The 16,628-nt window shown below is 42.1% G+C and overlaps 1 long non-coding RNA gene across 1 annotated transcript; it reads right to left on the bottom strand.

The window, feature by feature from the left end:
- Nucleotides 1-262: 262 nt before the first annotated feature.
- On the bottom strand, nt 263-1,234 carry LOC112202192. The gene is made up of 3 exons (XR_002937142.2): nt 1,107-1,234; nt 625-832; nt 263-402 (listed from the first exon to the last, which is right to left on the bottom strand). It is a non-coding gene; the product is annotated as an uncharacterized LOC112202192 (long non-coding RNA).
- Between the last annotated feature and the right edge of the window lie 15,394 nt (nt 1,235-16,628).

The following is a 16,628-nucleotide window of genomic DNA, read 5'->3' as shown; positions in this document are numbered from 1 at the left end:
ATATACTGGTAACTCAAAACATATTATAAATCTCATCTTAATATATGCTGCACTCATTGTCCTCTTTCTGATAGTTAGTTGTGAGTGGCGTGCCCAAGTTCCTTTTCAGAGATAATTTTCTTTATAGAAAATGCATACCTCCTATAAATGGTACAACCGTGATATGCTTAACAATCTAATTACCCTTTGTGACAGAGGAGGATGAACACAAAAGACAAAACCTCAAAAGATATTCATAAAGGTATGCATAAATTTGTGTATACAAGGAGAGTAAAGTTCTATGAATTACAAAGAAACATAAAATCGTAGTAGAGATAGAAACAACAGCAATCAAAACATGTACCTCATTCTTCTACTTGTCTTTGGATGAAAATGGGCCAGAATCTGCATTCATCTTTTGTGCTGCAGAAGGTAGATAAAATAGCTACTCAGCACTTTATCCTTGTAATTTTTTTTTTTTTTTGAGAATAAGAATCCACTTTATCCTTGTAATTGAACATACTATCATAGGAAAACAACTTCTGAATATAACATATAGATCTTAAGAAAAAAAGAAATCCAGCTCAAAGGGACAAAAGCATGTTGGTGAACCAAGTGATGAATTTTGCCTCAAAAGACACATACCTCATAATCTTCAGCCAGACCTTTCTTACTCTTACTCTCATCCTATATATCAAACAAAGAAAGATTAGACATTGAAGAAGTTAATGTTTCTACAACATACCATAATTAGACTCCAAAGATATTATAGAATAATGATCAACATCTCCTTTCTTTCTCTTGGAGCTTTAGTAGGTAAAGTAGGAGCCCTTTGAACATCATCAAAAAGTTCCTATAAAACAAATCAAGATCCATTTTATGACCAGTTATGATCCACTTTAAAAAAAAAGGAAGTTGAAGAAACAAACAACAATATGACTATACAAGTCAAGCAATGACAGAATGAAAAATCCTCTTCTATAATTTATAGCGGTCCATACAACATACCAAATAGTTCCCTGTACATATGTGATTGATCAAAAGACCGAAAACAGTAAATAACTAAACTTTGAACTGATCACATGAAAGCACATTTCTGTAATGTATCTATCAAAAATGTTGTTTACCTGCTCGATCCTTTTCCGGATCATATCCTCAACTGCTACTGTAACCTCCTCTGTGATTGGAGGGGCGGGTCTAACATTGTGTTCAAAATCTAGATCAACTTCTAACACACTGTTCGGTGGCCTTTTTGTTGCAATTACCTGTCCAAAGCCAAAACTAATGTGTAATCCATTTAAACACTCATGTATTTCACTACATAATGGATGTTCTAAGTGTCAAAAGTAAAATAAAAGAAATGAGAAACAACGCACCTCTCCCCACAAGGTTCAAGTTTTGGGGTCCATATTTGCTTTTTCCCTCCGCTCTATGTTGGACTTAAGAGCAAGTTCACCCGTTGGGTCACCAGGTCACCTACTATTCACTGCTTTTTAGTGTATATTTTCATTCTATGGGTTACAAAATACACTGCAGGTCACCATGGTGACCCAGAACATTGTACAGGGTGACCTAGGGCACGAAATACACTATGCTCTTGACCCAGAGGGTGAAATTAACACTAAAAAGCAGTGAATAGTGGGTGACATGGTGACCCGGTGACCCAACGGGTGAACTTGCTCTAAGTTTCAGTTGCCACTTTTTGTGGGTAAAAAGTTCCTTTTTCCCAAAGAAGTCTTCATATCTGTAGTACAAATGTAGAATCAAGCATATACCAATGCAAATACACAGACACAGACAGATGTAGTAACGCTGATTAATCAAAAGCAAAACATATGAAATGGAAAGAAACAACCCGAAACACCTAATAATGAAACTAATAAATATACATGAACAATGTATTTATAATCAATCACTAATTGCAAAACCCAAGTAACTGAATGAATGCAGTACCTTGCATCCATGCCATCCCCCTCGTCCTCACCTTCCCCTAGATTCATGAGCTAAACAGGCAAAAGGAATTCGAATGAACAAAAACCCGAAAATTAAAGATTCAAATCAGCAAAATTCTTAAACCAAAACCAAGTAAATAAAAGACCAGCCTCACCTCCTGGGCATCATCCTCTTCCTCCTCATCTTCACCATCTTCTTCTTCATCCTCCTTGGTTCACTACATTTTCCAAGTAATTCAAAAACGGGCTCACACTTCTTCAACACCAGAGGCACGTTCTTCCTCAGATCTGAAGGAATTCTAAGATATATATATATATATATATATATATATATATCAGAAACAAGCCCCAATTGAGTTTGGGAGAGATGAGAGATAAGTACTCACCCGATGATAGGCTCACCTGATGACCGGATTATTGGCATCGGCCTTTTCATCAATGAGTGGGGATCAAGAGAAGAAGAGGAAACAAGATGAGAGATGAAGGGAGAGATCTAGGTTTGCAGTTAGGTTTCATTTTTTGAAAAGAACGTAAGTAAAAGGTTTGGTGGGAAATTAGAATTTAGCTAAAAAGGGTGAGCGGGATTCTAAATCTACTAATTATAAGTGGAATTCTCACGGAAATCCGTGTGAAATACATATATATTTGTAACTGATTTCTGTGTGTATTTACTTCGGTATCCAATAACTGTCATGTTAATTGTCATTCGATTGTTTACACGGAATTCTGTCACTAATAGAGTTTTTCACATGGAATTTGGTAGCTAATTGTTCTTTTCACACGGATGTCCGTGTTAACATTTCATACAGATATTCGTGTGTTATTCATTTCACACATAAATCTGTACCAAAAACTTATTGTAACGGAAATCTGTCTCTCCATAATTCACATAACATAAAAAGTTAAAGATTTATAAACAAACAAATTTATAATACGTACAAAAATCAATGTGAATTGTTATTTTCATAGATAACCGTGTGAAAATATTTTAGTTTTTACACAGACATCTGTTATTGTTGTTTATTCACAAGGATTTCCGTGTTAACATTTCACACAGATATTTGTGTGTTACTCATTTAACACAGAAATCTGTACCAAAAATTCATTGTAATGGAAATCCGTCCCTCCATAATTCACATAACGTAAAAATTAATGATTTCTAAATAAACTAATTTATAATACGTACAGAAATCAGTGTGAATTGATATTGACACAGATAACTGTGTGAAAATGTTTTGGTTTTTACACATATATCTGTTACTGTTGTTTATTCACACGGATTTTCGTTGATATTGTTATTCTATAAATTATTGTGGACCCAATTATGCTCATTGCACACAGTTATCTGTTAATATTTCTATTTCGCACATATATATGTGGCCTTTAAATACAATAAATCCATGTGTGTTGTTATTTTGCTAGTAGTGGGTACTCAGCTCAAGTCAAGCTTGTATATATTCCAATGTCAGATATGATTTACCAACTCTCATAGTGTTGTAATCTAATTTTGATGCTAGCCATGTTAAACCATGAGCAAGATGTGGCTGCTTACACCATAAGAGCGGCAACAGTGATCCGAGGGAAGCCTACCGGATCGTGATTTGTAGACCGCATGGAAACATTGTATCTCAGTTGGAGTTGATATCAGCATGGGACAGATAGGACGCACTCTTAAAAGGATCCATGTCCCAGAACAAGAAATTATAGAGCTCTCTAAGAGTATGAAACCTAACCTCCTAACTTTTCTTCTTTTCATGTTAATGTTTTTGGCAATATCCTTTAAGAAGATTCAGCATAGCGGGCCGATACCTGCGGCCCAAAAATAAGTCTACTTGAGTTTTAATAATAGCTAAAGAGTATCATAAGGTTGAGAGTAGGTAGTGTGGCCTCATTCAAACTCTGTTGTGAGAAAACTAAACTCCAAGTCTATGAAAAATTTGATACATCAATATGCAAATGGTGTTCAAAAAAGCCATAGAAACCAAGATACTTTCCTCCATCCTCCCACTATGAAAATACTAGTAAAAAGAACAATAAAGCCTTCAACATACCTGCTTAATTATATGGTGGATGATAGAAAGAGAGCTTCTGTGTTATGAATGAGGGCAACGCCAGAGAATTCACCAGGAGAGGGAAATTGAGTTTAGTGAGGAAATGAGTATTTAAGTTGGAATTAGCTTAAACAATATTTAGCTCCCTGGAATGCTCTTAATTCTTATATTTGGCATGTGTTTATGTTTGTATGCCTCAATGGGGATTGTATTGGACCATATATACAAAATTGAAAAACAACATCTTTGTGGTAACTAATTATTTTTTTTCATGTGCTTTGCTTAATTATTGCTTGCAACCCTCCCTCACCGAGACAACGTACGTGTATCGATCCTTCACAGCATATTCATCAAGGGTGAACAGACGAACTTTGAACTCATAGACAACGACCTCGAGGCCTCGAAGTTATATCCCAATTACAACTACACTTCCATTGATAGCTACCTTGACATTTGCTTGGTTGCTCCTCCCAAGATCAACTTAGCAGCGTTCTAGTAAATTTTTATGGCATTTGGTGGAAGAATAGATATTGGATTTATTGCTTATTTGGATTTTGTAATCATAATCCTAGAACAGGCTAAGAGTTATAATTTTATTGATATTGAAATTCACTTTTAAGAATAACTCTATATGCTTTGTAATTCCAGCAAGGGTAACCTTCAAACTAATTTAATTTGTCGAGACAGCATGGGTAACCTTCAAACAAATTCCAGCAAGGGTAACCTTCAAACTTCTCAAAACATGTAGAAAGACAATACTCTTCTTAACAATCCACCTTTATTCTTCTGGAGCCACCGTGCTCCCCAAATCACAACATCTCCCATTTCACAAAACAATCCTCAACTTAAGAATATTAATCACCCGGATTATCAGAGCAATCTAATGCAAAAGGTATGAAGGATCGATACATTCTACAATGCCGAAGCTATGATAGCTAGGGCTGGGATTTTAGACCCGAAAAACCGAGGAACCCGTCCAAACCGGCCTATTCGGTTCGGTTCGGGTCGGTTTTCTATCTTAATTTAGTTGTTTTGCTCTGGTTCGGTTCAAGTGCTACAGTATCCGGTTCGGTTCCGGTTCTCAACTATTGTTTCTCGTTTTCCCCGAACTGAGAGTGCAATGTATAATTACACTTCCCCTATATATAAATAGGTGGCAGCATTTTAATGGGCAACCTCTTAACCTCATGTGCAACTTGCCTTCATACTATCTTTTCTCTAATTAAATACAAACCACCAACTCCCATTTTTCTATGTCTCTCGACCCCCACAACTTCCTTTTCTCTATTCTTTGTTTCTTTTTTCATCATACATCTACGGTTCCATCTCTTTCCTCTTAGCCGCAACTATTATTCTTCTCTCCTCCTCCCCCTCCTTATTCACTTCTTCTTCGTATTCAACTATTTCAGTCGTATAGAGCCCAAGCAAGCAGCAGCCATGGTTCTCAAGACTGAGCTTTGCCGCTTCAGTGGCATCGAGATCTACTTAGGTAGGGGACTACGGGCATCAGATTCATCCGCTCTGATTCTCAGGTTAAACACCGAAGCCTAACTGCACCTCTCTCTCTCTCTCTCTTTGTGACCGATTTCTATACTCATTGTCTCCATCACTAATACTGGAGTTGTGGCCTGGTTTAGGTTTTCCAGTTCCTGAATTCCAAGTGTAAGAGGTACTTCCACAAATGGAACAGAAGAATCGTGTACCTGAACCAATTCTTGTTGGTTAGAATTTTGCTCAGTTTCATAGTTTAGAAATCATTAAACAGACCCGAATCTTGTCTCGTCGGTTCGGTTTCAGTTCTTGCTTTTTTTCCGGCAAACCCGAACCGTCCCAGCCCTAATGAAAGCTATGCCTCAACTCCATGTACGCCCGAGTACAAGATAATCTAGCCTGCAAACTGGGCATTTAAAACTGTTAATGTAAGTGACTGAGGGTTCTAATTAATGATAAATAGAGAGAGAGAGAGAGAGAGAGAGACACTAGAAATATAGTGGTTCGTCTCCCGCCTCAGCGGGAGACTACGTCCACTTGAATATTGTACTAGTGTGTTTGGGCCTTGCGGCCAAAGGGATTACAAGATGTAATTACATAGGCATTTGCCAAGCGTAATTACATATAATGAACTACGCTCATTCTACCGCTAGCAGTACCAATAACCATCAAGGGTGTGATCTACAGAAACACAGCAATACAAGCTATCAGTAGAGCCTCGGCTCACCTCCAGATCACCGCGGACGCGCTGCCACGCGCCGCGCCAAGATAGCACCAGAAGCTGGGAACTGAAGCATATCAGTCCCACATAGAAAGCAAAGAAGTGGTCAGCCTCTTCCTCACCTATAAAAGGTCCACTCCTCTCTCCTCATTAGTTACGCATTTACTACTTACCTACTATTATTCTGTCATCACAAATACATTGACTAACTTAGGCATTGGAGAAGAGAAGACTGTCCAACGCAGTCTTCCTCTGACACCCTTTGTATTTTACTTGACAGATAGCGGAGGCTCTGAAAAGATCACAAGTAGCGGTCTGCCCACGGGACCTGCGTTAACCAGGATTTGGGCTACCGCTCAATCTTAGACATTAACATTGGCGTCGTCTGTGGGAATTCTTGAACAAAAGGCCATCCCACCATAACAATCACCATGAAAAAACGGTGGTGGGGGAAACGCTGAAGAGCAGGGGGACCAATTCGCCAACCCCTATCCCACCAACCCCGTGCATAGCATTAACCCAATGGTTAACGTTAACCGAGCATTATTCAGCACTCCGATCAACCCAAGCGTGGATCCCCAGATTCCACCAACCCAGGCAACAGTGGATGCTAGACCAGGCAGCAGTTTCCCATTGGGTTAGGACTTCGCTGCCATGTATGAGCTGGCATTGGCGGACCTCCACAAGGCAAACAGGGAGCCCGAGCAAGAGCACAGAGAGAAGGCTGAGGCCCAAAAGCAAGTGGCCACTCTGATGTACAAGTTCGATGAGCTGAAAAAGGGCGTTGGAGGCAAAACGTTAACCCGCGCAGTGATACCCGCGCCAATCGTACAGATGCAGGTACCACTAAACCCACTTGAATTGCTGGGAATGGGACCACTTCCCTTGCCCCGGCTAATGCTAGAGCAGGAAGCAAAGTCACAACCATACACCAACCGCTCCGCGACCAGGGCTAGAACCGAAGGTAACCAACCTGTCCCAAGGCGGGAGTTAGTCCAGCGGAACCTCCAGGCGAGGCCCGACGGTGACGCAACCGCCTTGATCCTGGAAAGGATGCAACAATTAGAGCAGAGGCTAGTCCGAGCAGAGGCAGGCACCCCAGCGCCAACTCCAAATCCACTCTTTGCCTCTAGGCCAGGATCGCTCACAGCAACAATTCTATAGGCCGTCAGACCAGCACATGCAAAGACGCCGAAAATGCCACATTACAGCGGCAGAACTGACCCATCCGTTCATATGGATACCTTTAAAAAAGTCACTAACAACAAGGGATTTGATTACGCCACCCTCTGCCACTTATTCAGTGAAACGTTGGATAATGAGGCAATGAGTTGGTATTTCGAATGCCCACTGGGATCCATCGATTCGTTCCACGCCCTGTCGAACGCTTTCCTTTCCCGGTTCATCCTGTTGGCCGCTGGACATCACAACACTACCTAGTTGTTCAACGTCAAGCAGGACACAGAGGAGGCATTCAAGGCATTAATAACCAGGTGGCGAGCGGTGGCATCCCAGTGTCGTGATCTTGACAAAATAATGGCATTGGCGGCCTTTAAACAAGGATTGCTGAAGGGACCATTTCTCTATCACCACAACTATAACCACCCAAATCCCTCATATGACCACGTGATGAGCGAGGCCGTCCTCCACGCATAAGCAGAATTCATCACGTATGGAGAAACCTCGCCTCCCCCCCCCCCCCCCCCCCCAAAAAAAACACCTGCAAAGTCCTCTCAGCCATCAGGAAACCGCTTCCAAAACCTCCCCCACACCGCCAACCAATAAGAAAAGAGAATGGCAACAAAGCAACTACGAGAACAAGCGGCAGAAGGACCAACACTACCACAAGGGTAACTGTTCATCTCAAGGGGACAACAGAGGTAAACAGATCGAGTCCTCCCAGTGGTACGCAGTGTTTACAATCCTCACAGCCTCCTATGAAGAGATATACGACCAGTGCAAAGACCAGATCCCACCACCACCCCCACGAAAGTACCCAAGAGTGGGAAAACCAAGGCACATTAGCAAGTTGTGTAAAAACCACGAGGACAGCGGTCATAACAGCAACAACTGCAACGCTCTCAAAACGGCAATCAAAACTTTATATCGTGATGGTAAGTTGGAACAGTTCAAGGTGTGTCAGCTGCCACCTGTGGTCGCTAACATCAAACCCATGCACCGCATCAACACCATCGATGGCGGTGCTCCAATCACTAACATGTCTCATAGGGTAAGAAAGCGTTATGAACGCGCTAACCACCCCAAGTAAGTTTGTAACATCCTCTACGAAAGATCCAGTAAACTCCCAAGGTCTGGCTGGGAACCTATTACCTTCTCGGAGGAAGAAGAGCACGGAGTGCATCTATCTCAGAACACACCGAGGCAAGGCAGAAATCACTCCAAAAACCAAAAATAGAAACTGACAGAAAACAATTAAATAGAGATTAAGATCACCAACCTGAGAAACGCTAGCTCTGACATGCGTAGGGAAGTCTTTCTTCACTTCAGATGGACCTTTTCTTCGACAGGCAACAACCGCGCTAGAGTTACAGAACGGAAACCTTGAGATTTCAGGCAGTGAAATTAATCTCGAACACGACGACTCAAGATTTGAAGTGCAGAAGATGTCAAAACCACTGTGGTTTCCCTCTTTTTATGTCAACATCAAACCAATCTAAGCCATCCGCTAAAAAACAACACTGCACGATAGCCTTACACGTGCCCCACAATCACAGTTACTCTCCTGATTAATGGCGAGGAGGCGGGCGTGCTGTGGAAACGTTATCCCACACGCTAACCCCATACATGTTAGACACGTGTCGACAAAACGTATATCCGAAGTAACCATCAAATGAAGAACACCCCAATAGTCAAGATAGTCTCCGCTAAGCGCAACTCCGCTAGCTGAACTTCTCACCATCTTGAAAGCGAGAGTCTTTGCTAAGCGCAACTCCACTAGCGGGACTTCTCACTTTTTCATCTTGTAAGAGACAATCTCTGCTAAGTGCAACTCCGCTAGCGGAACTTCTCACCATCTTGCAAGCGAGAGTCTCCGCTAATCGTAACTCCGCTAGTGGGACTTCTGACTTTTCATCTTGCAAGAGACAGTCTCCGTTAAGCGCAACTCCGCTAGCGAAACTTCTCACCATCTTGCAAGCGAGAGTCTCCGCTAAGCATAACTCCACTAGTGGGACTTCTCACTTTTTCATCTTGCAAGATAGTCTCCGCTAAGCACAACATTGCTAGCAGACTTTTCTCCACCTTGCAAAAGAAATTTCTCACCGCTTATTTTCAACGGAGAAATTCCCGCCAACGGCTGTTCCAAAGCAACGCCTCATAATGGACAACGACCGCCACACGGCGTTGCAGTCAAGCTATGTTCCTCTGGGATAAGGGGACTCGTCAACAGTCTTCGACTGCCCTGACCAGGCACGTTGACACCCACAATTCGGGTTTAAAAGCTTAGGCTCGCTACCCAACACCTCTGCTCAGCGCAGATCCCCCTCATCAAACAATATATCGGCCGAACGGAGGTCTATCTTAGCCGGGGAGTAGGGGACTCCCTGGGGGGCCTAGCAGGAGCCCACCCAAAAGGGTATCAAGCGTTTGTTCATAACAAATCCATGGTTGACAATGCACTGACTCTAATTATGTTGTTGCAAGTCTAGCAGAAGTAACGCTTCGAAACCGCTAGGCAACTCCCTAACCAAGATGGCCCTCCTTGACCGGGGGCTTGGGGGACTTGTACTTACATAGGCATTTGCCAAACATAATTAGCTATAATGAGCTATGCTTATCCTACCACTAGCAGTACCAATAACCATCAAGGGTGTGATCTACGGAAACAAAGCAATACAAGCTATCAGTGGAGCCCCAGCTCACCTCCAGATCACCGTCGACGCGCAGCCATGCTCCGCACCAAGATAGCACCAGAAGCTGGGAACTGAAGCATATCAGTTCCACATCGAAAACAAAGAAGAGGTCAACCTCTTCCTCACCTATAAAAGGTCAACTCCTCTCTACTCATTAATTACGCATATACTACTTACCTACTATTATTCTGTCAACACAAATACATTGACTAACTTAAGCATCGGAGAAGAGAAGACTGTCCAACGCAGTCTCCCTCTGACACCCTTTGTATTTTACTTGACAGATAGCGGAGGCTCTGAAAAGATCACAAGTAGCGGTCCACTTACCGGACCCGCGTTAACCACGATTTGGGCTACCGCTCAATCTTAGACATTAACACAAGAGATGTAATGGGAAGGAGTCTCCTTTTATAGGGGAGGGAGGCTCCTTCCTTTACATATTCTTCAATGTGGGACAAGAAGTCCCATTCTAGTCTAGAAATACATATTATGGAGGTATATTGGCAAGGTCAGAAAGGTTGCTTCCCGGCGAGGTCTTGGCCACTTCTGACTACTACGGGGTAGGTTGTATGTCGGGCTACAGGATGTATATCTCGATTGGGCCCCACCATGGATTGTGGGTCCCCCTAAGAGGGTGTTACTTATGCTTGGTGATGATAGCCAAACTAGCTTGCTAGTAGAGGTATCTAGAAGTCCCCCGAAGTCCCCAAGTAAGAGGAGCTTCTTGGTTGGGGAGTTATAATTATGAAGTCATCAAGCATAAGTGACGTTCGAGCAGTGCCCAGCCCCTACAAGTCCCCGAACTCCGTAAGCAAGAAGGGACTCTTTAACCTGTAAAACAAAGATAGAGGCGTGCCCATGTAGAGTGCTTGTTGTATTTGGCAACGTACGTGAGTTGCATTGATATGCATTGGCATATATGAATGTACGATGTGCATGATACATGTTCATGTATATATGTGAATGACTCCGAGTACGATCGATTATGACGTATAAACTCGAGAATGCTTATGGTTGTGTGAACATATCACGAATAAGCATATGGATTGCATATGATACTCGTGGTGCTCGCAAGAAAATGAATGAGTCAAGTTGATGAGGTTACGCTCAGTGTAAGTTGTATGAGTGCCATGAAGGCAAGCGCTTGTAATTCGTGAACTATGAATACGCGAATGCTTGGGTTTGTTTCGTTTTCACTCGTATTAATGGAACGCAAAAAGAATTCGATTTGAGGTAATCGACAAATGGTAGAAGAATTCAATATTCCATTAATGTGCACTATGTCGAAGAGACGTGAGTGTCAATCTCGGGGTTGCCGAGAAGGCGTGAGCATGAAAACTCAGGGGTTGCCGCGAAGGAGTGAGCATGAAAACTCAGGGGTTGCCGCGAAGGCGTGAGCATGAAAACTCAGGGGTTGCCGTGAAGGCGTGAGCGTGAAAGCTCGGGGTTGCCGCGAAGGCGTGAGAGTGAAAGCTCGGGGTTGCCATGAAGGCATGAGCGTGAAAGCTCGGGGTTACCGCGAAGGCGTGAGAGTGAAAGCTAGGGTTTACCACGAAGGCGTAAGCGTGAAAGCTGGGGGTTGCCACGAAGGCATGAGTGTTAAAGCTCGGGGATGCTGTGAGCGTGAAAGCTCGGGGTTGCCGTGAAGGCAAGAGAATGACAGCTCGGTGTTACCGCGAAGACGTGAGCGTGAAAGCTTGGGAATGCACGAAGGCGTAAGGGGGAAAGCTCGGGGTTGCAGCGTAGGGGGGAGCGTGAAAGCTTAGGGTTGCCGCAAAGGCGTGAGCGTTAGAGCTCGGGGATGCCCCGAACGCATGAGCATGAAAGCTCGGGGATGCCGCGAAGGCTTGAGCGTTAGAGCTCGGGGTTACCGCGAAGGCAAGAGCGTGAAAGCACGGGGATTGCAGCTGAGGCAAGAGTGTGAAAACTCGGGGTTGCCGCTGAGGCAAGAGAGTGAGAGCTCTGGGATTGCTGCTGAGGCAAGTGCGTGAAAGCTCGGGGATGTCGTTGATGTAAGAGCGTGAAAGCTCGAGGATGCCACTGAGGCAAGAGCGATTGCTGCTAAGGCAAGAGAGTGAAAGCTCGAGGATTGCCGCTGAGGCAAGAGTTTGAAAGCTCGGCGATGCCGCTAAGGCAAGAGCGTGAAAGCTTGAGGATGTCGCTGAGGCAAGAGCGATTGCTGCTGAGGCAAGAGTGTGAAAGCTCGGGGATTGCCACTGAGGCAAGAGTGTGAAAGCTTGAGGATGTTGTTGAGGCAAAAGCGTGAAAGCTCGGCGGTGCCTCTCAGGCAAGAGTGTGAAATCTCAGCAGTGCCGCTGAGGCAAGAGCGTGAAAGCTCGAGGTTACAGTTGAAGCGTGAGAGTGAAAGCTCGGCGGTGCCGCTAAGGCAAGAGCGTGAAAGCTCGAGGATGCCGCAAAGACAAGAGCATGAAAGCTTAGCGGTGCCGCTGAGGTAAGAGCGTTAGAGCTCGTGAGTGGGAAGCTCGAATGTGATGCCTTGAGGCGTAAATGTAACTATTGCTAATTATGCTGGGCTATATGTACAAGTCCCGAAGTCGCTGTCAAAGAGGGTTTTCTTGCGGAGTTGATACTAAAGCATAACTATGTGCCGTATTGCGAGCATAACTAGTGCAAGTGCGCCGTCCATCTAGAATTGGTCGGAGCGAGCGCTTATGCCTTTTTGGGTGGGCCCTTGCTGGGCCCTCCAAAGAGTCCCCCACTCCTAGCTATAGACCTCCGTATGGTCAGAAAATTGTTTGATGAGGGGAGCTGCATTTAAGCAGTGGGTGTTAGGTAGCGAACCTAATCTTTGATACCCAAGCGTTGGGGCTTAACTGCTGGATTAATGGCTGCCATGGGCTACATTAATCGGTCCCTTTACTCTTTCCCGGAGGAGAAAAGCTTGACTGCAATGCCGCATAGCGGTCTTTGTCATTATGAGGCATTGCCTTACCGCATGGTGGTTGGTCGTAGACCATAGACTCGTGGAGTCTAGACCCATTTAGGTCTCTTTCCCGTGGGAAGAGTTTGACAAAGTATGGTGCTCGGAGGCTAGACCATATGTTTACATATACAGTATACGTAAAGTTTGTAATTGTATGAACAATGACAAATAAGTATAGCAAGTAATCATATATGGATTTTATGGCCATGTGACATGCATATTAGATAATTGCAAGTGTAATGGGTGTCCATATAGAATTTTGGGAGTAGCTCCCGATGAATAGTATGAAGCATTGTGAACTTGGAACTTAATTAAAGCATGTTGGATATGTTTGAGCGAGTTAGGTTGTGTTCGAGCAAGTTAGGTGTAGTTAAGCGGATAGGCGCTGAGCATGTAGGGCGTGGCCCAAGCGCGCAAGTCGTGGCCATACTCGATACCCAAGCGAGTCATAACCATTGCAAGTGTTATCCGAGCATGTTTAATTAAGTCACAAGTGTCATAATGTTTATTTAATGTTGCAATTAAATAGAAGTATGGCATGTGTAGCATGTACTTGTATTGTGGAGTCTAATAATATTTTTGCATTGTTGTAAACATGCTAGGGATCATGGAGACATGTAAGTGTATATCAGGTGTGATATATTAGGCATGCTTAGAAGTAGTGAAAGCACGTAAAGGCATGGCAATAGCTCTAATTGAAAGAGCGTGAAAGATAAGACATAGTTACATATCTTGTGCCGAGTTGGAGTTAGAATTGATATAAATACCCAAATCATGTTGGAGTTGTCCAAGCATGAGTGCACAACGCTCCATGTGATCGGCGAATGACCGCAAATAGCTTGTTTTGGTCTTGAATGCCATGGGCAAGGCATAATACTGAGGTCTTTGGTTAGTAGAAGCATGTGACACATATGCTTTGTCTCCTACCAAACAGAGTAGAGAGTAATTAACACTTGTCCATATAAATGCATTTAATAAGAGAATAGCATTTAGTAAGAGTATAGCAATTGTGCTTGAATTTGATTCAGAGAACATGCAGGTTCATAATAATTATGAAAAGAGTGATATCAATTGCATGATATTGTTGCATGGATTGAGCACAATGCATGAGATATAATTGACTATCTACTAAGTAAAATTGCGATACGTTGGGTGTACCGCTTTGTACCATGTATTCATGAAAAACCTGGAAACCACTAACAACATATCCATTGATAAACACTGTAAAAACTGTACTACCACTTCAAGCAGCCACCAAACTACATCAATTGTTCCAAATATTCAACAGAGTAAAATCGATCTAGCTTGAAGTAGCCTAGCCTCTTTAACGAATCCATGAAGTGAATGGTTTCTTCATCCAGATTCACAACAACCAACGTCTAATGACCACTGTTCACAATAGAAATAAGTCTAGCTCTCAATAGCAAAGGAGTCCGCGCGTTGCCGCGAGACTTGAAATTTAGCAGAAATAGAGGTGCAATGAGAAATAAGAGGAATCTCACAAGTATATGAACCTACGAATTATAGCAACTAAAGCCATAGGCAAATAAACATAAACTTCATTGCAAAGTACAGATCGAACTGAAAAACACAAATCTAAGTGATTGTCAACCATTAACCACCACGATAGTCTTCAACTTCCAAAGAGAATTTTCCTTGACAATTTGATTTCCTACAGTTGACCTGCAAAAGTAGATAACTAAATAGAATTATACTCCTATAGATAGCCAAAGCTAAAAAATGCAGCAACAAACCAGGGCATTCTCATTTATATCACTACATCTATATCTAAAATTATCCTTAAGTGCCTATAAGCATGACAATATGTAGAGCCAAGGGCACTACATAACCAAACTTCAGTTTCAACATTGGGAATCCAAGAAAGCAATGAATTTGGCTTTGTCAAAGATAAATAGATTTTCAATTATAAATGAAGAGGGAATAGTTTTTTCACCTGGTTTAATGCCCAAGTTGTAATGCCTTCTTGAATAAGATTGATTGAGATTAGTGCTCTGAAGTGTAAAACAGTTTTCTTATTAATGAACAAATACAAATTTGTCAACTCTTTTAAGCAATGCCCCCTCATATTCTATGCAAAAAAAAAAAAAAAAAATTTAAATAAAAAAAACTATCTAAACTCAGATTCTCTAGTTGGCATAGCACACTATCAAGGAAATTGCTAGGTTTTAGAAATGGGAATTAAGATACTAAGATAAATACGTCATTGAGTATCTACAATTACTAAAGCAGCTCAAAGTATCCATGACAGAAAAGATGCTCCAACACTAAAAGAGATAGAAAAGATGCAAGGAACAAATCATAAATTATACTCGATTGAGTTGAGAAACTATAGTAAATAATCTTTATCAGCTCAAGTCATGGGATTCCTTAATACTGTCAGTAAATTACACCTTTTCAATCGGTGACCATGTAGCATTTATAAATTTGCAGTGGTCAAGAAGCAAATAGTCACTAAAAATATACTTAAAGTTAAGTTGAAAGCAATTGCTTACTTTCTGCCTCTCCCCTCCTCTTCTTCCAGCCTCTAAAGATGTCACGCCCTGATTTTACACACATGAAAATCGATATATAATCCCATAATTACATATGCGTGAATGTTCAGCCATCAATACAAAATACCTAGAAACTTTTTTCTTTTTAACCCAAGTACATATTGATGCCCTGAACCCACTATGTCAATATTGACCTGCTCCATAGATTCATATATTACATAAGCTTATGTATTAAATTATCAACAACAAAATAAACGTTAATGTTACTCAGAGTTAATTTTACAACGGAAGTCCTTATCAACGGTAACGTCATAAAAATGGCTTCCTACCGTAAAGCTACAAAGGCACTACCTCAGCTTCAGCCCCGATTATCCTAACCTGTAGGATTAACCCCTACACCGTTTGAATAGTGTACCGGGTTGCCACACAAAAAACCGGGTAAGCTTTTGCAAGCCCGTATGAGTAACTCAAAACACACATGCACAACTCACGCCAAAACGAGGAAAACAACTCATGCTTTGATTCCTTAAAACACGAAATAAAGGAGAATAACTCACTCTTTAATTTCCTTTCAAATCGAAACATAGAAAACAACTCACTCCTTGGTTCCTATCAATTGTACCATAGAAAACAACCCACACTTGAATTCTATCAGTAAAACATAGAAAACAACTCACACCTTGAATTCTATCAGTAAAACATAGAAAACAACTCACACCTTGAATTCTATCAAATGTACCATAAGCGTACCAAAGAAAGCAACTCACTCCTTGATTTCTATCACTAAAACATAGAAAACAACTCACACCTTGAATTCTATCAGTTGTACCATAAACGTACCATAGAAAGCAACTCACACCTTGATTTCTATCAAATCGTTAATAAGGAAAACAACTTGCACCTTGTCCCCTTAAAAACCATTAATAAGGAAGCAACTCACACCTTGTTTCCTAAAAATACGTAATGTCATGAGTTATCAATAACCAATTCCCGTTACCCCATGAATTACCTATATGGCAGACAGATTAGAGCTCTAACTGAAAACGTAACCACTCGTCCGGCCAAAGACGTGATTACCTGATATTCTGCCCAAGGTAATAGACCT

Source organism: Rosa chinensis, chromosome 5 (genome assembly GCF_002994745.2).
Source record: "Rosa chinensis cultivar Old Blush chromosome 5, RchiOBHm-V2, whole genome shotgun sequence".
Lineage (NCBI taxonomy): Eukaryota > Viridiplantae > Streptophyta > Magnoliopsida > Rosales > Rosaceae > Rosa > Rosa chinensis.
The sequence above is the reverse complement of the archived record's forward strand: the minus strand, read 5'-3'. Positions and strand labels throughout refer to the sequence as shown.